At 34.3% G+C, this 21,684-nt stretch overlaps 1 pseudogene; it reads right to left on the bottom strand.

Annotated features, from left to right (window-relative positions):
- Positions 1–1,860: 1,860 nt before the first annotated feature.
- LOC102426123 overlaps positions 1,861–21,684 on the bottom strand; it is a 43,677-nt pseudogene continuing 23,853 nt past the window's right edge.

The following is a 21,684-nucleotide window of genomic DNA, read 5'->3' as shown; positions in this document are numbered from 1 at the left end:
GATTAATTCTTCATACATTATATATTTACAATATTATCTGATACTTATTGTAATATTGCAAATAAACACACTAATACTTTGTGTCAAATATTCGTCACAACCTAACAATGTTAACCATTTTTATGGATTTAAACTGAGTTAAGTAATTGAAATAAGCCAGCTATGCTTATATGTTTTATATATCACTTATAAATTTCTATCTATAAACTATGTACTGACTGATAATTGTGAGGATTAAATGACTTAATGCATATGAAACAGTGTTTGGCACATTGTAAGCATTCAGCTAGCTTGTTAGAAATGCATACTGGTTTGGCCTATAGAACTAAATTTTCCATTACTAGATATATAGTGAATATTTGGAACTGTAATATTGTGGTGGAATTGTTTCTTGAAAAATTATTATTGCTCATATTTTGGTGTTGTTTCAAGGTAGCCCTACCTTAATTCACAAGGTAGCCCTATCTTAATTTAGATTCCCTCTGAAAACAAATTTAGGAATAATAACAGTGGGATCATCCTCATATATTTATGGAAACTTTTTCTGATTGTGACCAAATGGTATTTTCCCCAGGTGAATGCTTGTTTAATTATACTACTATAATAAAAATAAAGAGATGACAATTTTGCTTTATTTTAATGTCTACAGAAAATGATGCCAATAGAGCTTGAGAAGTGGGGGAAGTAATGAAACAGAAAGCAAGTAATGATCGGGCAAAGAAAACAGAAATCTGTTTAATAACTTTATCCAAAATTATTCAATTTTTCACATTTGTATAACTGCACAATCTAAATCTTACAAACAGGCCTCATTCAAGATTAGGAGAAGCAATGTAGGAGGAATGATGTTTCATAATGAGAAAGTTCCTATTAAACAGAACCTATGCTGGTAATAACTTTCTGCTGAAAAACTTAGATCTTTTTAAAAAAATATATTTTATTGACTTTTTACAGAGAGGGCGGGAGAGGGATAGAGAGTTAGAAACATCAATGAGAGAGAAATATCGATCAGCTGCCTCCTGCACACCTCCTACTGGGGATGTGCCCGCAACCAAGGTACATGCCCCTGACCAGAATTGAACCTAGGACTTTTCAGTCTGCAGGCTGACGCTTTATCCACTGAGCCAAACTGGTTAGGGCAAAAACTTAGATTTTATATTCAAATTCTTTTGGGAAGAACGCACTGCCTCCATTTGAACCAGGAATATCCTTAATATAATGACTGACAGTAATGTATTTGAAATATGCTGCTTATTTATGCTGCACAGTCCTGGATCTGTTATGGTAGAACAGCTCAAAACCTTTATACCCAAATATTTATTGACTTGTAAAACCCTGAAGACATTCAGTATAGATAGTGCACTATTTTTTCTTTTCTTTGTGGATTAACAGTGTGGTTTATTAATTCTAGTATATATAGCAGTGACATGCAAATAAATTGTACATTTAACAGGAACTGTTGTGCCACAGAGAGCAAGCTGGAGTTCAAAATGGAGGACTGTATCCTCTGCTGGGTAGAAACAACATGCTTTCTCTGGCCAGTCACTGTTCACATGGACTGACCTGTCCAGTATCTAATTCCCTCCCTGCCCTGATTGTCAGCTTTTCAGGGGAATGACAAGGGGCCGAAGCTTAGCACATGTCAGTGAGCCGAAATCATCTGTCACGCGTCCACCAGGAACCTAAAAGCAACAAGTTCTTCTAAATAAACTAGAGCAAGAATTCGGCCAGGGGTTCCAATCTGGGCATGAGTCATAATCCTGGTCCCCTGCCTTCAGAAGTGCTACTGGCTGTTTAGGATTGCACAGTACTTCGCTTTGCAAAAAATCACAACTTTCTTGATTAGAATCTAAAAGCACTTCATCCTTTCAATCGGGAAGAGATGATTGAAAGATGGAGAGTGATGCTGACCCAGACTCGGACCTCACCGGTATGCAGTGCACTGCCTCTGCCGGTCTCAGGAGTCCTCAGCTGTCCACAGGGATCAGGACCCACTTTTAAAAAAGCAGATTCCACAACCCTCATCTCCACACACAGTGTTTAGTTGTGAATCACCCTCAATTGTCATACGGCCATTCTCTCTGCCAAATCCTGAATTCTTATACCCACTGAAGGGCAACTCCATTGGGCTGACGTTATCATTGTTGATAAGCCCCTTCCAGGCTGGATCTCGGCCACCACTCTGTGAGCACACGGGGTGTCCCTGGTGAAGACTCCAGCGATTATAAAGGGTGTTGTTGGCTCTTTCCAGAACCTCAGCTTCGGTATCAAGTAAGAGAAGGAACATAACTGGCCCGAAGATCTCTTCTTTCACACAGGTCCTGTCCTCTCTGCAGTCAGTCAATACGCAAGGTCTCCTGTAATATCCATCCTTTAATTGGGGATCTTCAGGTCAGTATAGGTCTCACACACACAACACAGCCCCCTGCTCCTTTGCCAGTTTAACAAACCCAAAGACTCGCTCCAGGTGTGGTCGGTAGATGAGGAGGCCCATCCTGGGACCTTCCAGAAGTGGATCTCCAATTTTTTACCTTTGGGTCTGTTTCACCACTTGTTCTGTGAATTTATCAAGAATTTCCTTTTGCACAAATACCCTTGTGCCATTTCAGCAAACATAGCCTCATGTGAGGAAGTTGGACAACAGCGCCCCCTTACGGCGTTCTCCATGCCGCAGTCTGAGAAGATGATCTGTGGAGAGTTGCCTAAGAGTTCCAAGGTGACAGGTTTGATTCCTTGTGCTGACATCTCCATGATCTCCATGCCTGTGGGCACACTTCAGGTGTTAGTGGGTGTGAGTGGGGGCTGCTGCCCTGATCGCCCCTTAGGAGCAGGGGGAGGTGGAGAAGCACTCAGGGGCGATCGGGCGGCAGCCACTGCTTGCACCCACTGACGGCTCCAAGCGATTGGGACCAGTGCCAGGCGCTGGCAGTGGGTGCAAGTGGGGCCAGCGCCAGCAGCAGGTGTGAGCACCGGCCGAGACCACAGTGCACAAGAGCAAAGAATTTTCAGTAACCACCAGAGGCTTGCCCCGATGACAGTGACTGGCACCCCGCCTTTGTCTGACACCCCTGCTCACTTGCTCCACCATCCTGCTGCAGCTGATGCCCGCCATGTTCTGTGCTCTGCTGCCTGCTGCCAACACCCGCCATGGTCTGTGTGCACCCCCTGGTGGTCAGCACACATCATAGCAACCGGTTCAGTTGTTTCGCCATTTGGTCTATTTGCATATTAGCCTTTTATTATATAGGATATGATCTTTTAAATTTTAAAATCAATGACATTTTAACTATTATTTAATCCTTTTTGTATTTTTAGAGATATTCTATTTTGGAAATTGATATGTTTTTATTTTTTCCCTAAATATTTTATTATATTTAGTGTAGAAAACATTGTTATGATTTTGTTTTTGAATAATTTGGGGATTAGTTTCTTTTCATTTAACTGATTGTTTATTAACATTAGACAATATATTATTTGATTAAGGTTATTTAAAAACTGTTTCATTAGATATACAAAGAGAATATCATTGAACTCCTATTTAGCCTTCCATTCTTAAAATTCCTATATCTATAAATATTTTTAAGAAGTTTAGTTCAACTTATTATAAAAGCATACTCATGATAAAATGCAAACAAGTACATTACAATCAAAAGTAAAGAATAAAAGCTTACTTTCTTTATCTGATTTACATTTCCATTCCAGAATAATGGTATGTAACTATAGCTCAAATATTGAATCTGCCAGCAGTCAGTTCTCATGAGATCTGATTATTTCACTCACTAGCTTACAGAGACATGTTTCTCAAAAACATATTTCTTGTAGAAATATCACAGTGACCCCTGACATACTTGACCTCTGATACTTTTAAGTCTATCAGCTTGATATTAAATATATCTTATTTTAAAATTTTTGCTAAAATGTGAGCATTACCTATTGAGTGATCTTTTTGAAGTGATTTTAAACTATACTCAATATTATATTAATTTTATGTTAGACACTAGGTGATGAAAACATTTAGCTTTTGCCCAATTTAGTTTAGAAGCTTGACACATCTCTAAATAAGTCAGGCCATCATAATGTAAAAGACTGCTAAGCATGGCACAAATAAGTAGACAGACAGACAGATTGATATATAGATAAAACCAGGATAGAAAAATGAAGGGAATCAAGGCTGAAACATATTTGCACACTTGGACTGTGATAAACATGACTGCCCAAACAGAGGAGTGAATTTTTTAGCTGGGAGAAATCTGGAAAGTTTCCACATAAGTTATGATACTTGAGCGACACTTGACCTGTCATTGATATATGTTGTTGCTTCCCCATTTTCACCCAGGGGTACCCTGATTAAGAATTATAATTATTTATCTCTTTACATTCATGTTCCATGAGATTAGCTTTCATAATAATATAGAGATCAAAAGTCAAAGACACATATTGAAAGCCCTTGGGACATCATTATTTTAATGTATTTAATCAACCTAAAAGGCTAATGTAATCTTGAATTGGTGATTTGTGTTTTTTTTAGTTAATCCTCATCCAAGGATATTTTTCCATTGATTTTTAGGGAGAGTGGGAGAGAGAGGGAAAGACATAGAGAAACATAGATTTGAGAGAAACACATCGATTGGTTGCCTCCTGCTGGTGCCCCCACCAGGGTGCCCTTGACAGGAATTGAACCTGGGACCCATTAGTCTGCAGGCCGACGCTCTTTCCCTGACCCAAATTGGCTAGGGTGAACTTACCAGAACCTGGAAAATTTTCTTTTCTCTATTTCTCCCCACCATTTTCCTGAACTTAGATTAGGACTCTCTCATTGCTGACTAAACATCCTGATATTAGAAGAAACTTTCTGTCCTTTAGAAAGAACTCATCACTGGATTTCATAAATGTCTTCAGAAATATAGTTTCTCTGCTATCAACAAACAAATCACACAAATAAAACAAAAAACAGACTTTCACATTCTACTTTTCCTGAACCTTAGCATCTTTTCCTGAACCTGAGAACTTTCAATATTAGCAGGGCCCCTTGGCACAGTTGAGGTCCCACAAATTATTTCTGTCTGTAGTTCAGTCTTATACTCAATCTACAGACAAAACTTGAAATTATATTTTTGTCATGGCTACTATCAAATTAATTGAACACTTACAAATAAAATCTAACTTATTTTGGTAATTCAAATTGATAAATTCTGTCAGTATTTAATTATTTCTTATTAATAATTTACAACCCATGAAAAATTAAACTGATTTTATACAAGTGCAGCAGATTTAAAACTGTCACTGACTTCCACAGACATATAAAGCATTATAAAGTTCCTGAAGACAAAAGTAGAATCATTTACTTTCAGATACTACTTAACTCAGATTAAAAAATAAAGAATGACAGGAAAAATAAGCATTTTATATGTCAGTATTTCAAATATATACTTAATTCAAAAGAGCAGGTATCAGCATATTTGTGTTGATCTAACATTTTATAAGAATAAGTAATTTATTGAAATACATTAGGTAGAAAAGATAAGAGAAATAAAAGAAGAATCATTGTTTAACTTACACTTCTTATACTGTTGCCTTTGTGATACTTAAACTTATGACTAAATATATTGAGTTCTAAGTATATCTTATTAAAATACATTTACAAATATGCTGTCTCATTTATTTAAATCCAAAATTTGCATTGGTTATATAGAACTGTCTTTATCCTTGACCTAAATTAAAAATAATTAAAAATAATGTTGGGAAAGATAAATTATAAAGAAAGAAAGGATAGCTTTGACACTAATGATGTTTCTGTGGATATTTCAAGGGCATAGATCAGAAATGTTTTGCATTAGAAATAGAACAAAGCCAGCTCCAAGAAATAAGAACAAAGCTATTTTCACTGTCTCTTACATGTTTATATATTTCAGTATCAAATTAAATTGGAAAATCACCATGAGAGCAGTACTTAGTGACTAGTAGCATGAAGAGATAATATTATTTAACAATTCTGAGAAAATGAATATTATAAAAACATATGGCTTTTTACTTTCACTATTCCATCCATTTTACATTAAGTAAAACAAGCTCAAATTATATAACTCACATGCAATGATTTAATCTGTTATTAGTTAGGCCAGGATTTTATAAAACATTGTTGTACGTAATATTAAATGGAAAGACATTTTTTACTCTAAATGCATTTCTCTTGCTTAACAGTGCCTATATTTTATTCTTTTGTGTTTTAACAGTAGTGTTGATGAAGTAAGAATTATTATTGTGTTTAAAATTATGGCCCTAACCGGTTTGGCTCAGTGGATAAAGCGGCAGCCTGCAGACTCAAGGGTCCCAGGTTCGATTCCAGACAAGGGCATGTACCTTGGTTGCAGGCACATCCCCAGTAGGGAGTGTGCAGGAGGCAGCTGATCGATGTTTCTCTCTCATTGATGTTTCTAACTCTCTATCCCTCTCCCTTCCTCTCTGTAAAAAGTCAATAAAATATATTTTTAAAAAATTATGTAATATTACATACAGTTAAATACTGTTTAGTGCATGATTGAAAGAGATTTGGGGATTAACTTGTAGATCTCATTGGCTTGTTTGTGTATCCACTTTTTACTGTGCTGTGTAATTGAAATATTTTTGTTTTTCCTTGTAATATTCAGAGGTACATGGTAAACACAGGACAAAACAAAAGGCAGTAAAAAATACAGGTAGCTAGTCCTGATTATAAAATGTTCTTATCTTCTTTTATGCTGCTACTTCAGTCAAATTCATTATTTCATGATTCCCCTGAACATTCCTTCTAACTTCCCTCCTTTAGGTCATGTCATCTTTGGCATTACAATATTCTTCTTGAAAGAACTTGTCTCTATTTATCTAACTCTTCTCCTACTGAATAGGTCATGTCAAATGCCACTGTTCATGACTTTCTTAAAGAATTTAAAATTTTATAACTTTTTCCCTATATTTCCACACTTACTGCCATGTAATTTTTAGTGTTCAAGTAGGCCAACTACATATTACCTCTTATCTTGTGCCCTTTTCCCACCGGGTTGTTTCTCTACAGTCACTAGAAAGAAAAGAATTTTGGATCAGTCTTTATGGCCTAAAATGTCTCCATGCTCTTTAAATACTCACTTCATAATACACAGAGAAAATGAAAACCACAAATATGAAACTCCCTACAGATCTACAAATTCACCTGCATGTACACTCATTTTTTTAACCACCCTCATCTGATGCTTCTGTTACCAGGGATACAATGAGACCTCAGTACTTGTCTTCTTAAAGGAAATATTTCAGTCAAGAGACAAAATGTAGCAAAGTAAGTAAAAATTTATTGGCTACAAAGAAAATATACTCAGGACGGTGAAATGAGGAAGGGCATAGACGTGGTAACAGGAGAACCTGGGCTGAGCAGCTTTGGCTCACCGAGAAGTCAGAGAAAGGGGGGCCTGGGAGACAGGGCGTTGGCCTGGGACAAGCTGCTGCTGCCCCTTGCTCCCCTGGTTGCGAGTCTTATAGGGTCACTTAAGTCTTAGAGGGGAGAAGGTGGGAAGGGATTGGCAAGGGAGTGCTCCCATGGGGAGAGTGTGATTTGGGGGTTCATCCTGGGATGATTTATCTCTCTTGCAGGTGGAAATCTCAGGGGAGGTCTTAGAGGGTATTCAATAGAATATTCATTTGTATACTCAATAGAATATTCATTAGTATATTCAATAGAATATTCATCAGCTTTCCAGGTGTCTCTTTAAGTGTTGTGCTCTCCACTGATTGATTGGTGCCAAGGCAGGGGGGTTCTTAGTCAGTGCTGGTGCTGAGGCGGCCATGGCAACCACAGCACTTGTCTGGTTTTGCTTCTTTTCTGGGCCTGGAGCTGAAATACAATTGAGGCCTAGATGTTATCTTCAGGGAGGAAAAGGTCAGGAGGTCTAAACCGCATGACTAGGGATATGAAAACACAGGGATCCAAACTGCATGACCAGCGATATGCTAGGGAGGATAGGTTACCCTGGCGATGAGGCTCTTGTTTTCCCAGGTTTGCCCCTTGCTAGGCATCTGAGGCTTTTTGCCCTCATGAGTTTCTGTACCTGGCATGTCGTCTTTGCTCTGCTCATGTCTGTCCAACTACCTGTAACACTTCTATTTTTTCTTTATAAATTTTTAATCAGCTTTATTAAAGAACCATTTAGCCTTTTTTATACCACTACATTCTTCTAAAATTCCTCTTCTATACACACAAGCAATATTTAATTATTCATTAGTAACTTTTTTTAACATTCTAGACATCTTAGAAAATATGAATTAAGCACTAAAAGAAAAGTAAAAAATATAGAGATAACTAAATATTCTGAGTATCTGTGGACTTAGCTTTTCAGTTCATTTTCTATACAAACATACAGACATTTTTATTAAACTGTTAATATGCCATGAAAACATCCCACGCGTTGATTAAAAACAAAACAAGACATCAGACCCAAAATAAAGTTGCTTATGCTAAGACCCTTGTCACCAAACCAAGAAACTATGTTATTAACCACTGTTTTACTCAGGGTTATCCAGGGGCACATAACCAATAAATATATTGATAGATCAATAGATGATAGCTCTGGCTCGTTTGGCTCAGTGGTTGGAGCTTCGGCCTGTGGACCCAAGGGTGGAGGGTTTGCTTCCCAGTCAAGGGAACATACCTCCATTGTAGGTTCTCCAGCCCCAGTGGGCCATGTGAGGGAGCCAACCAATCGATGTGTCTCTTTCACATCCTGGGTATTTCTCTCTCTCCTTCCCTTTCACTCTCTCAATGAAAAAAATATCCTCAGGTGAGGATTTAAAAAAAAAATGTGATAGATATAGGGATAGATGTAGAGATCCTTGTCAATACATTGAGATCTATTATGAGGTTCAAGAAGCAGACGTCTTTACTCTTAAGATTTACAACTGATTGCATGAATCCCACACATATTATGGAAGGCAATCTGCTTTATTTAAAGCCTGCTGGTTATAAATGTTAATTACATCTAAAAAATACCTTCACTGCAACATGTAGGCTGATGTTTAACAAATCAATGGATCACCAGAGTCTTGTCAAGATAACACATAAAATTAATCATCATGGCCACTAATAGATTTTGTCTTCTACCTATATACATATATTTTTCATTGGTTCTGATTATTTTTCTCTTTAATATTCTTATCAATGTGTCCCTAACTCTTCCTCTCCTTTTTCCCCTAATTGTTATCTCTAGAAAAATATTGAACTTACATTGAGGTATCATCATACAACTAAATATTTGTATAAACTGTTTTTTCAACTATAACTAGTTTTTAAAACTTTATATATATATAGAACTGACTATTAGAAAGATCTATCTGAAAGTCTTACAAACCCTCATGAAATAAATAGTTCTAATTTATATATTATCCATATATTATTAAGCAGTATCCTACTGTTTTTCCTGGTTCTAGTAACTCAAAAGATAAATTTGAAAATGTAATTTTCAAATCCTCCTTTAAGATATTAATCATCTGACTTTCAGTTATGTCTGCAGACCTTCCATCACTGAGTCTCATTCCCAGAATTCACTGTGTAATTTTGGATATTGCTCTTTTACCCAAATTATTTGGTATGTTACTCATTCAAAACAATATAATTGAGCAAATGCTAAGTCATTTTGCGGTTCCCCTACCATTTTGCCAATTAATGGGGTTAGTCATACAGTATAACATATAACCAGTTCTAATATATAAACCAAGACAAAATAGAAGTTAGTAAATGCTGAAATCTATAATATTTAGATATCTTTAGAGATGTTTTTTATAATGTTAAATAATATGAAGTATTCAACAGTGAAGAAGCTATGATTAAAGTCTGTTCTTTCTTTTTTATGGATTTTAGAGAGGAAGGAAGAGGGAGAGAGAATTAGAAACATCAATGATGAGAGAGAATCACTGATCGGCTGCCTCCTGCACGCCCCCCACTTGAGATCGAGCCCACAACCCGGGCATGTGTCCTTGACCAGAATTAAACCTGGGACCCTTTAGTCCGCAGGCCGACGCTCTATCCATTGAGCCAAACTGGCTAGGGCAAAGTCTGTTCTTTTTTTTATTTTTGGAATAAAATATTAGCCTGAGAAATGCTGGCCTGAGATTTAGTGAGGTGGAAAATAGCAAAATGTTTAGCTTACATGTCACACAAATTAATGGCTTTATATCTCTTTTGGAACATGAAATAAAATTATATTTTTAGTTCATCCACATGGAATCCCACCCGCTGAGTTAATTAGAATTAACCAATTTTCAAAGAAAGGAGGCCACAAATCAGAAGAGTAAAATACGTTTTAAAAGTTGTTTTGTCAGAAAATCTTCACTATGTATGTTAAATTAAGATGTTCAAATCAAATAGCTGAGTAAAGAAATTTTAGTGTAAAGAAGTATAAAAGGAGAAAAAATAGTTATATACCAACATTAAGAAAGATGTTCTTAAAATATAGACTTGTAAAATATGAGATTATCAGACGTTAACTGGGTAAATGCTTTTGTTATTTTAATGAACGTAAGGGTACATACATCTTTGCACATAATATTTTGCTCAAATTCTCATTAAGAAATTATGTCTCCAGATTTATCTTGACTATTGATGTTTATATTTACATACTGAGAATTTTTGCCAATTTTTTAAATGTTGAAGTTAATTTAAATATTTTAATTTAATAATAACCCACTAATGGGGATGAAAGGAAAAGGCTCTTGGAAAATTGAACTAAATTGGTGTTTTAACAGAATTTAAGTCATAACAAATAAACCCAAATATTTTATTAGATAAGATTATATTAAATTTTAGCCATGAAGCCATTAACGTGTACCTGTAAATATGTATGTTTTTGTGGCCACTGAGTTTGTTTATTATTATAGCCTACTTCTAGTTGGAAAATATAAAAAATTAAACCACTCCTAAATTTGAATAATTAGTTAAATAATTTATACTTAGGAAGTTATTGCATTTCAAATTGAAGCTTATTGGCAAAGAGTTACATTATTAATATTTTTTCCTCTTTGTTAAAAATCTACTCTCATCTTAGATTCAGAGCTATCCAGTGGCTAATTTAAATTGGTTGAAACATTTATATGATGCATATTTTTTTTTTATATATTTTTTTTATTTTTCGCTTAAAGTATTACAAAGGGTATTACAAAAGTGTCCTCCTTCTTCAATTTATAAATAGAATGAAATAGCTGTGGAGTATATACCCAGTCTGTAATTGACTAGTGCAGAGTACAATCTTATGGTTTTCTTATGGAAAAAAGTTATAAATCATTTTACACTACTACAAATAAATGGTGTAATATAATCATTGGGAATTGCTTGCTGCAGAAGGATTATTATTTCTTTAAAAAGATGATTTTAATGAACATAAGGGTGCATATATCTTTGCACATGCATGATTTTGAGTTTTTCGGGTATATACCCAAGATTGCTGGGTCGTATGGTAGCTCTATTCTTAATTTTTTGAGGACTTACCAGACTGCTTTCCATAGTGGTTGTACCAGTCTATAGTCCCACTGGCAGTGAGTGAGGGTTCCCTTTTTTTCCACAACCTTTCTAACATTTATTATTGCTTGTCTTGTGGATAAAGGCTACTCTAACAGGTGTGAGATGGTATCTCATTGTAGTTTTGACTTGCACTTCCCTACACAGTGCAATATACAGATCTTGTAACATAGAAACCTACATCTGAAACCTATATGATCATGTTGACCAATGTCACCCCAATAAATTTAATAGAAAAAGGAAAAAAAGAAGAAAAAAGAGACGATTTTATGTCTTTCTTCTCCAAGATAGATGCAATAGGAAAGAGAATGAACAATGTAGGTGGATTTTGAAATTTATTTATTTATTTTCAGTTGAGCTAGCTTGATGAATTTTCAGGGATACTGTACAGTAAATGAGAATACTGGACAATAAGTGAGAAATCCTTTTCAAAACATCCTGTTCTTCTCCTGGCAAAGATAGCAAGTGCATGTTATTGATTGTTATCTTCCTACAGAGTGTTAGGACAGCTTTAGAGGGACTTCATTTTCTCTTGAGAAAAATTTATTTTACTTGACACTTAGACCTCTCTTTGGATTGAGATAGTGAATAATCTAACTATGAAATGTATTAAAGCATTAAAATTATAGGAACTAGTCTGAATGTTGGGGATTCTTTTAAAATCTTCTGGTGTGTTTTTTCTTTACAAGTACAATAAAATGTTAATTTTTTTCTACCAGAGAGAAAAAAAAATTATAAAGAGGTTCTCGTTAGGCTTGGTACAGAAAAGCCAAAAGTGCTTTCTCTTAGTAATTAAGCAACAAAACATGTTCTTTGACCATCATGCTATATACTTAGAAGCCTGTGGGCCAAGCACAATGCGTAAATCTTCTAGGCCTAGAAATACCTTTTATGCTTTTTTAATTGTGAATTCTCTACCTGTTCTCCTTTTGTTTCTTCTTGTCTCCTTCAAAAAAAATCACTTCATCAGTCATCTACCCACCAGCCATTCCTCATTATCTGTAGTTTCTTATTTCTATCCTTTCCATTACTTTTGCTCAAATAATGTCCTGTTCTCATTGACACTATTTTTTAATCATGTACACCTGAAGTTATATTTATATTTTTATTCAAACTTGTTTCCTTTAATTGTTTGACTTCTTAAAAGATGATCACACACTCTATTTTTCCCATATTCTCACATTCATTGTAATAAAAATTTCTTGCAATTTGCTTCTGAACCATTGCTTTACTATGCTAATAAAACTGCACTTTCTTGGTTTACAAGCATCTCATAAATACCTTTTCCTTTACTACACAGAATTTAATAGTGAGAAATATTACATATATTTCAACTTATATATGTTTTCTTTGGGGCATCATTAAAAATGACATTCTAGATTATTCTCAGTCCTCACTGCTTTCTTCCTCCCCCATTTTTCCTCTCATTTCCCCCCCTCATTTTCCCCTTTGATCTTTCCCTTTTCCTTATAAATAATCTCTCCTTCTAAAATCACATTATTTTTAGGTCTTGTCATCTTTACAAGGATAATGCTCATGTATACATGTCCGAGCTGAAATATTTCCTCATCTCCAGTCCCATAAATACCTGTTAGACATTTGATTTAGATATTCTGCCATCATCATAAAATTTAAAATTTGAATTTATCATGTCCTCATTACATGATGAGTCCTTCATCTTGTCTTTCCTCCTTTTCTCTTGTTCCTTCTCATTCTTTCCCCATTGCTTCCCTTTGCTCTTTATTACTATTCATTATTCCTTTTTCATATCTTTCTTTTTTCATTTTCTCTTGCTATTCTTCCTATTTATCCCATTTTTCTGTGCTTTCCTACTAGCTCTTAATGACATCACATTTATTCCTTATTGTCCATTGTCACAGTTATTATTTCTCCTCATTTTGGAATATAAGAAATAGAGATTTAAAGAGGTTATTTGCCCATATTTACTCCAAAATCATAATTTTCTTCATGTGCAATGATTGTTGAAAAACCTTAGTGGCTTCTCCATGATCATAAAATCTAAACCTATTCTGCTATCGAATATTTTCTATTCAATGTCTACATAATTTTCTCCTCAATTTTTGGGGGGGTTGTTATCATGAGACCTCATTACCTATTTATAGCCTTCAAAGGAATTTTCCTTTTTACCCAAATCAAAATTTAACAAATGGAAAGCAACAACAACATCATAAGTACAAACAACAATAAACTTCCACATTTGCTCATTGTTGTACCTTTCTATAATGAATTAGTACTTCTACTTATTCAAACCCTCACTTCTCTTTACCAGCAAACCTGCCCCATCTCCCATGCAGCAATATTCAAAGCACTGTCATGGAGAGTATTTTTACTTTATATAGGTTAACAGTTGGAAGGATGTGATATTCCTTTGTAGATGACCTGTAAACTGTTGGTTATGTAGTTCTGTGAGAGTGATCAATATTTGGGGGTCATCAGATGGTGTGAATTTTGAAAGGCTTGATGGTATATGTTATTGCTTAATTAAAGACTACAATATATTATAATATATTTATTACTATTTCCTTAGCTAGGACTTTGTGTTTCTGTCACTAAGGTCATGAAATAGTCTCATATTATTGCATTGTATATAATATATGCCATTGTCAATATATTTTAATTTCTTTTCAAAGATTTATAATCACCAATTCACCCCTTCCCTCAACGCTTAACCCATAGCAACTATAGATCTTTTTACTGTCTCCATAGTTTTATCTTTTTAAGAATGTCATATAATTGATTTCATATAGTATGTAGCTTTTTCAGATGGCTTCTTTCACTTAATAATATGCATTTAAGCTTCCTCCATATTTTTCATGACTTGATACTTTATTTCTCTTTAGCACTGCATAATAGTCCATTGTCTGGATGTACCACAGTTTATTTATCCATTTACCTACTGAAGGACATTTTTGTTTATTCCAACTTTTGGCAATTGTGAAAAAACTGATATTCATATCCATGTACAGGTTTTTGAACTGATGTAAGCTCATAATTTTGTGAGTAATTACCAAGAATTCACCTAATGAATCATATAGTAAGTGTATGTTCAATTTTCTAAGGAATTTCCAAATTGTCTTTCAAACATAACAGTTGCAAAATACTCAAATGATGGAATTGACAAAGAAATGATATTTGATTTCCCAATATTTAAGAGTTATTCAAAACTGAAAAAAGTATGTGTTCCTAGATTTAAAAAATATATAAAACTGTGTATCCGTATATATGTATGTGTGTATGCCTTTGTGCTATGAAGTATAAATAAATATGTAACTTTTTGTAGACATGTAATAGTTGAAACTTCACCATATGAACCATAAAGTAAAATGAAATATAACATGTACCAGAGTTAAAAGATGGATTAAAATGAATGATTGAAGTCTCTCATAAATATCAATAAAAACTAGTAGAAAGAAAATAATTAAATATATTCAATGTAGTGAAGACAAAATATCATACTCATATTATTTACCATAAAACAATGTTGCTATTTTTTATTTTAAGGTGTCATTGACTAAAATTTCACATATACTAAATATATAAAAGTATATTAGAATCCATTCAATACAATATTAAAAATGTATATACTATGTGTATAGTGTAAGTATGCATATATTTGTAATTTTGGAATAATAGTATAAAGACATGCACATGTCTTTCTAGCTTGAGATTTTTTTGATACCCCAAATAGATGGAGAAAAACAACTTGAAATATATCAGACAGGCATACTAGAAAGAAATATTTAAATTTATCTTTGTTTTTTATTGTTAGATGCACTTAAAAATATTAGTATTTAACATATCTTATTCTTTGACCCTTTAGCATTCTATAAATAATTCACAATTCAATTTTTAATGATATTTTCATATAATGTAGTATTTTCTTATTAATTATAAAGTATATTATAAATATGGTAACACAAAATATAGAAACATTCCATATTAAATATGCACACTGAATGTTTGATATTCAAATTTCAGAAAGACTAAACTATTTTAAAAAAGGTTAGAATGTTAGAAATATACTACTTTGCTAACATGACTGCATTTGTTCTAGTTCTAGTGGATGAGGGCTTTTTTTACCTAATGGTAATTAAAGAATAATCTACTGTTTTTCATATGAAAGTATTTTCCATTGTCTTCTCCCTCAGGAATATTTATATGTTTAACTGTTTTGCCAGCTATCTCTATAGAAATCTTTTAATCTTACCTCTCAATAATAGCTTATATTTGCATCATCCAACTTCCTCATTTCCTTGTATGAATAAACAAGCTTAGCATTCTTAGTTCAATTTTGGAATTTGTTTATCTTAGCAAAGAAAAAATCAATCGCTAAGCAACTCCTTGGAGTCACCTATGGTTTTACAGGTAAACATTATTAACTAAGAAATGATTCCACAAGTGAACCAGCAGACAGGGGGAGTCCTTGACCTATTAAACATAGCTATGGGATTCCGCAGATAATGTATTCCAGCAGTAGCAGCCCCAGGTAAATTCAAGAGACTAATTTGGTTCCTCTTCAAATTGCGTTCAATCAATGACTCAGTCCATTTGGAAAATCAATATCCACAACTATCATCTTTGAAGAACCACATTATTCAGCAAAACCTAATTATCATAAATACTTGCTCTATTATAACAGCTCTCCACCACCGTGTTAAAATTTTGAAATAAGATTGTCCTGACATTTTTAGTGAGTGAATCTGCAACAGCAACAGGAAATTAGCTTTCTGTACTATAATATGCTATTACTTTTTTTTTGGTATTGTGATTCTTTTTCTAGTTTAGAGTTGACTGTTCAAAATTAATCTGGAGCTGTAATAATCATCAACTCTGCTAACTTTCTGAATTCATTTTAAAAATAAGAACTGAAAATACCCTCACTGGTCACAAAAATACTCAGAGATACAACTATAAATTTAAAAGTAATTTAAAGCAAAATTACATATATAGCTATTTATAAGATCAATACAACTCTAAATGGGATAAGCCTGCATCAAAGAACTAAATAAACTAGAAAACAGAACTTACATGAAATAAAACAAAATTAATTACAATTGTAAACATCCTCCACATATATTTTCAGTGGTGAGCACTTCAACAGACTTCCCGATATTGCTGTCTCAAGTTAACTATGCCCAGGATAGATCAAAGAAGCTGTAGGTTCTCTGAAGCACATAGGAGTTACTGTTTGACAATGACTTCGCTTCAATATACTCAGTGTGGTGTAGGGATTGATTCAGAATTAAGGAAACTGGCTGCCAGGGCTCTGGAGATTGCAGTGATATAGCGCCCATGACTGGAGAGTTTCATATATTTTACATAGAAACACAACTAACAAATGAGATAGTAGCTGAAGAAAGATAAGGGATCAAAAGAGGATTCGTATTATTGCTGTTGTTTGTTTTTATTGTGAATAATATTTATATATTATTACCTCTAAATATTTTTCAGAAATTTTCTCAAAATTGAACCTATTGGTTCTTTCTTTGTTTGCCAGCTGAATAAGTTGAAATATTTCACATTTGTCCATTTTGGCAAATATGGATAAAACATTTAAGAAAAGAGAAACAGGAAATATTTCTGGTCTAACATTGACTCTCACCATCACCTTCTACATCTGTGTTAAATATGAGTTTATTTTATTTTTTAAATATTTTAAAAATTATTTTATTGGGATGACATTATTTAGTAAGATGATATAAGTTTCAAGTGTACATTTCCATGATACATGATCTATATATTGTCTTATGTGCCCACCACTGAAAGTCACGTTGAGTCGGGTTGTTTATCCTGAGCAGGATGCAAGGTGATTTCTTTCCCGGGTTCTTGTCCAGATGGATTCGAACGATAAAGCCCCGGACAAAAGGTGGTAGATGAAAAGGGTGGACATTTATTTGAAACAAGTACAGACTCCCACGTAGGGATGGGGTCTAAGGGTAACCCCCTAAGCTCTTTTTCTAAGGTTTATAAGGCTGCAGTTATTTGTCTCTTCATACTGCCTTCCAATTGGTAGAATATCAGCCTCAAAGCTCAAAATCCACGTGGTGCCCACCTCTTCCTCTCCCCCTTCAGTGGTAGAATTCTCTATCTCTTGTGAAAAATCTGTTTTCCTCTTTCTCCCATTTGTGGGCATTTCTCTATGGTCTTTGAAAGTTTGTTTCCTTTTCCTCCCCATACCCTGACTTTTCCCTATCTTCTGTGAATGGGTGTCTTCCTCTCCCCTTATCCTGTGACACCTTTTTTTTCTCTTCTCTGTAAATGTATGCTTTTGGCAACTCCAAGCCCTCACCTATGCAGTCCTCCCCAATGAGCCCTCTTTATTCCTAAATCTCCCTAAACCTGCCTATTTTATCCCTAAAACTCCTTTCAAAGTCATTGGGGTGAAGGTGCTGTTGTTGGGAGAAGGGGGGAAAGGGGATAAAATGGGAGGTAGATGAAATACTAACAACAATAACAATATATTTAAAGATGAAAAAAAAAATCTCCTCAAAATCAAACTCAATTCAGAAATAAACTTTGGTAAATGAGAACTGATGATTAAAGAAAGAAAGAAACAAGATCTGGGGCAATCGGAGAGTCTGGAATGGCTGAGGACCTGAGACCTGTAAATTGAATTTCTTTGGGAATTGTTATTTATATTAATACAAAGGTGAAACAGCCACCCTCTTTGCTTTAGTCCAGTGGTTCTCAACCTACTGGCCCTTTAAATACAGTTCCTCATGTTGTGACCCAACCACAAAATTATTTTCGTTACTACTTCATAACTGTAATGTTGCTACTGTTATGAATCATAATGTAAATATCTGATATGTAGGATGGTCTTCAGCGACCCCTGTGAAAGGGTCATTCAACCACCAAAGGGGTCGCGATCCACAGGTTGAGAACTGCTGCTTTAGTCAGAGGTAAACCCTCCAAATATTTAACTATGACTTCTCTGTACAGGCATGTATGTGAGTATGGATACATGAGTATATGATTAACTCACCTACTGAACAGCTATATTTTGTAAGAAGCCTAAAATCTCAAAATTTAAGAAAAATATCTCCTCATTCTATGACCTATAATAAATGACAAATTCTTTCTAAAAAAAAAGAGACTGATTCTTAAGACATTTTGACATGAAGAAAATAAGTAATATATGTTTTCACCTATAGCATTATATCAATGTCTTTAAAACATTAAGAACAGTTTATATTTAATTTTGGTGCTCGTGTCTAATTGTTTATTTTATTAAATTTATTGAGGTGGCATTGGTTAATAAAATTATACAGGTTTCAACTATACAATTCTATAATACATCATTTGCATATTACATTGTGTGCTCACCAGTTAAAGTCAAATCTCCTTCAGTTACAATATATTCAACACCATTTATCCTTTACTACTTCCACCTACGCACCCCCTTTCCCTCTGGTAACCCTTGATTTCCCTTCTATGTGGAGTATAAAATTGCAAGTAACACATGAACAAACAAGACAAAAACATAAACAAAAATTCATAAACATAAACAACGATGTGATCACTTGTCCTTATTTTTACATTTCTTTTTTAAAAAATATATTTTATTGATTTCTTACAGAGAGGAAGGGAGAGGGATAGAGAGTTAGAAACATCGATAAGAGAAACATCGATCAGCTGCCTCCTGCACACCCCCTACTGGGGATGTGCCCGCAACCAAGGTACATGCCCTTGACCAGAATCAAACCTGGGACCCTTCAGTCCACAGGCCGACGCTCTATCTACTGAGCCAAACCGGTTACGGCTTTATATTTCTTTTTGAATTATCATTTGTGATATTTGCTTTGAGCATGTTTGGTTGCTATGACTTTCTCATGTCTCATATATCAACTTCAACTAGCCTGGGCCTAGTTATTCATAGTTATCTTCTGAATAGTAATATATATATGCATATGTATATGTATCTGTATATGGATTATCTATCTATATCTATATCTATAGCTATATATGGATATCAATATATGTATTTGTGTGATTATCTATCTAATTCTATACTTTATTTTACATACATCATTGACAAAGTATTATCTTTATGTAATTCAAATCACACTTGGGGCATTCCTTAAGAAATCATTTGTTGACAGAAACATTCAAATCGAGGAGATAGAAATAACTGAACATAATATAATATGACTATATTGCCATTATGCAGATCGTTCCAGAACACATAATAATGCTTTATTTGTAACATGCTGTAATTGGCACTTATGCATTCCTTTCTCTGAGAGCCCATTAGAAATGCAATTATGCCAAAACATGATGATATATTTCAGCACATGGAATTAAACCTCTGCCTTTGGCAATAGTCCCATGAGGTAAACACAAGCTCTCTGAGCAAAAAAAAATTAACAAAGAAAAAGAAAAAGCTTATTTTAATATTGCTGTGTGTAGTATTTGCTTCTCACCTTAGGATCTGTTAAAACAAATAAAAGAGAGAGAGCGAGCACACACTGATACTCCTCCCTAGAAAGTGATTAGTCAGTGACTGATAAGATCATATTAGCAGCAAGGACAGGCTTGTGATATTAACCAGCTTGTGATCTTATCTGCTGCAGATACTTATTTTGCCATCAATGGAAAGCAAGCAGTGAACAATAACATCAGCTCATACTAGGAAGAGGTTGTATACTCTTCAGTTATAATCAGCATTCTCCTTTGTGTTGTTTTAGGCTCAGAGACAATCCTGATGCCATAATACTAGCTGATTCATGTATTTAATAAGGGCTCATAAAGCCACCACCAAAATTATTACATGTGTGAAAAATTGGTATTTGAAAAAATATTTAGTGACTTTGGTTTCTATAATCAGATGTTGATGAAAGTCAACCACATGTTTGTGAGTGTACTCTGTAACTTATATGTGCACCTTTGGAGGCCTGTACCACAGCAATTCCTGAAACAAAATATGCTCAGACATTTGTAAAGTGTTTTACTTTGGTTTGAGGAAAGGACAGAGGCTATTATCTTCCTTTCATAGGAGGATACTGAGAATTGGAAAGGCTGAAGATTTCTGCAGGGACATAGAGCTAAATTAGAACCCAGGTATTTAGTATCACATGAAAAATAAATTCCAACTAATCCACAATTTGTGCATTTTCATGTTATGTGATAATACATAAGGAGGTAACTGGGAACATTGAGTTTGAGAAAAATAAACAATGTTAGTATGTAAAAGCTACAAAAGATGTCTGGTGAGAAGCTTCTTAGTGATATAAAAGATGATTTAATATGTTTTATGATGAATACAGACATTTTTAACCACCACCAAGAAAAGATCCTGAGGTAAGAGCCATAATGCTTTAGGTTAGATGTACAGAAGTCCTTTGTGTCTGTGGATTAGATCTCATTCTAGCAGGTATTCAAGAGGAAGTGAAATGAGCTTCCAGGAATCTTTAATGCATTTCTCTCTGGTTGGTGTGGGTTGCATTATTAAAAACACGGAATCACAAGCGTAAAAAATGGATTTCAAAAGTGCCTGTTGGCCTGCTGCAAAACAGGTTGTAAACAAACCTTGTATTGATAGGAAATGAAAAGTAAATTTAGATATTTGGACTGTTCTTTTCATAGCCAATTTATAATGAATTTATACATATGATACAGAAATTAATATTGAAAAGCAATGTAATTACTTTTGATTAAAGCAATGAATAAGTTTAAGTGTAGATTTCAAACAATTCTGGTCTGCTATATATAATTCTTTCTCAAGATTACCCCTCTTTTTCTTCTTACATAGAAACAAATTATTTGCATTAATTTTAATGGTTCAACTGCTTGATTTTTTCCCTGCATGAAATTGCATGCTTCAGTACCTAATACCTGCTGATATAATAATTCATATAATCTCAAGAGGTGTCAAGAAGAAACTTAAAGTAGAAGTTAAAAAATATGAGCTAAAATTAATGATGATCCCCTACCACTTCCTGGTGAACAGGAAAACAAGGTCATCCATTTCAACACCAAGGGTCTGCCATTTCTCTTGGTCTTCTCTCTGCCACCTGCTGTGGGGGTGTGATTACAAGCTCCTTTGGCACGGCTGGGCAGCATTGAGTACAATAATACTAAGCCCATCCATTAAGAAGTAACAGGGCTATACTATGAAATAAAATAATACA

Source organism: Myotis lucifugus, unplaced genomic scaffold (genome assembly GCF_000147115.1).
Source record: "Myotis lucifugus unplaced genomic scaffold, Myoluc2.0 scaffold_1, whole genome shotgun sequence".
In the NCBI taxonomy this organism is placed as follows: Eukaryota; Metazoa; Chordata; class Mammalia; order Chiroptera; family Vespertilionidae; genus Myotis; species Myotis lucifugus.
Note: the sequence above shows the minus strand (reverse complement) of the source record. Positions and strands in the feature narration are given on the sequence as shown.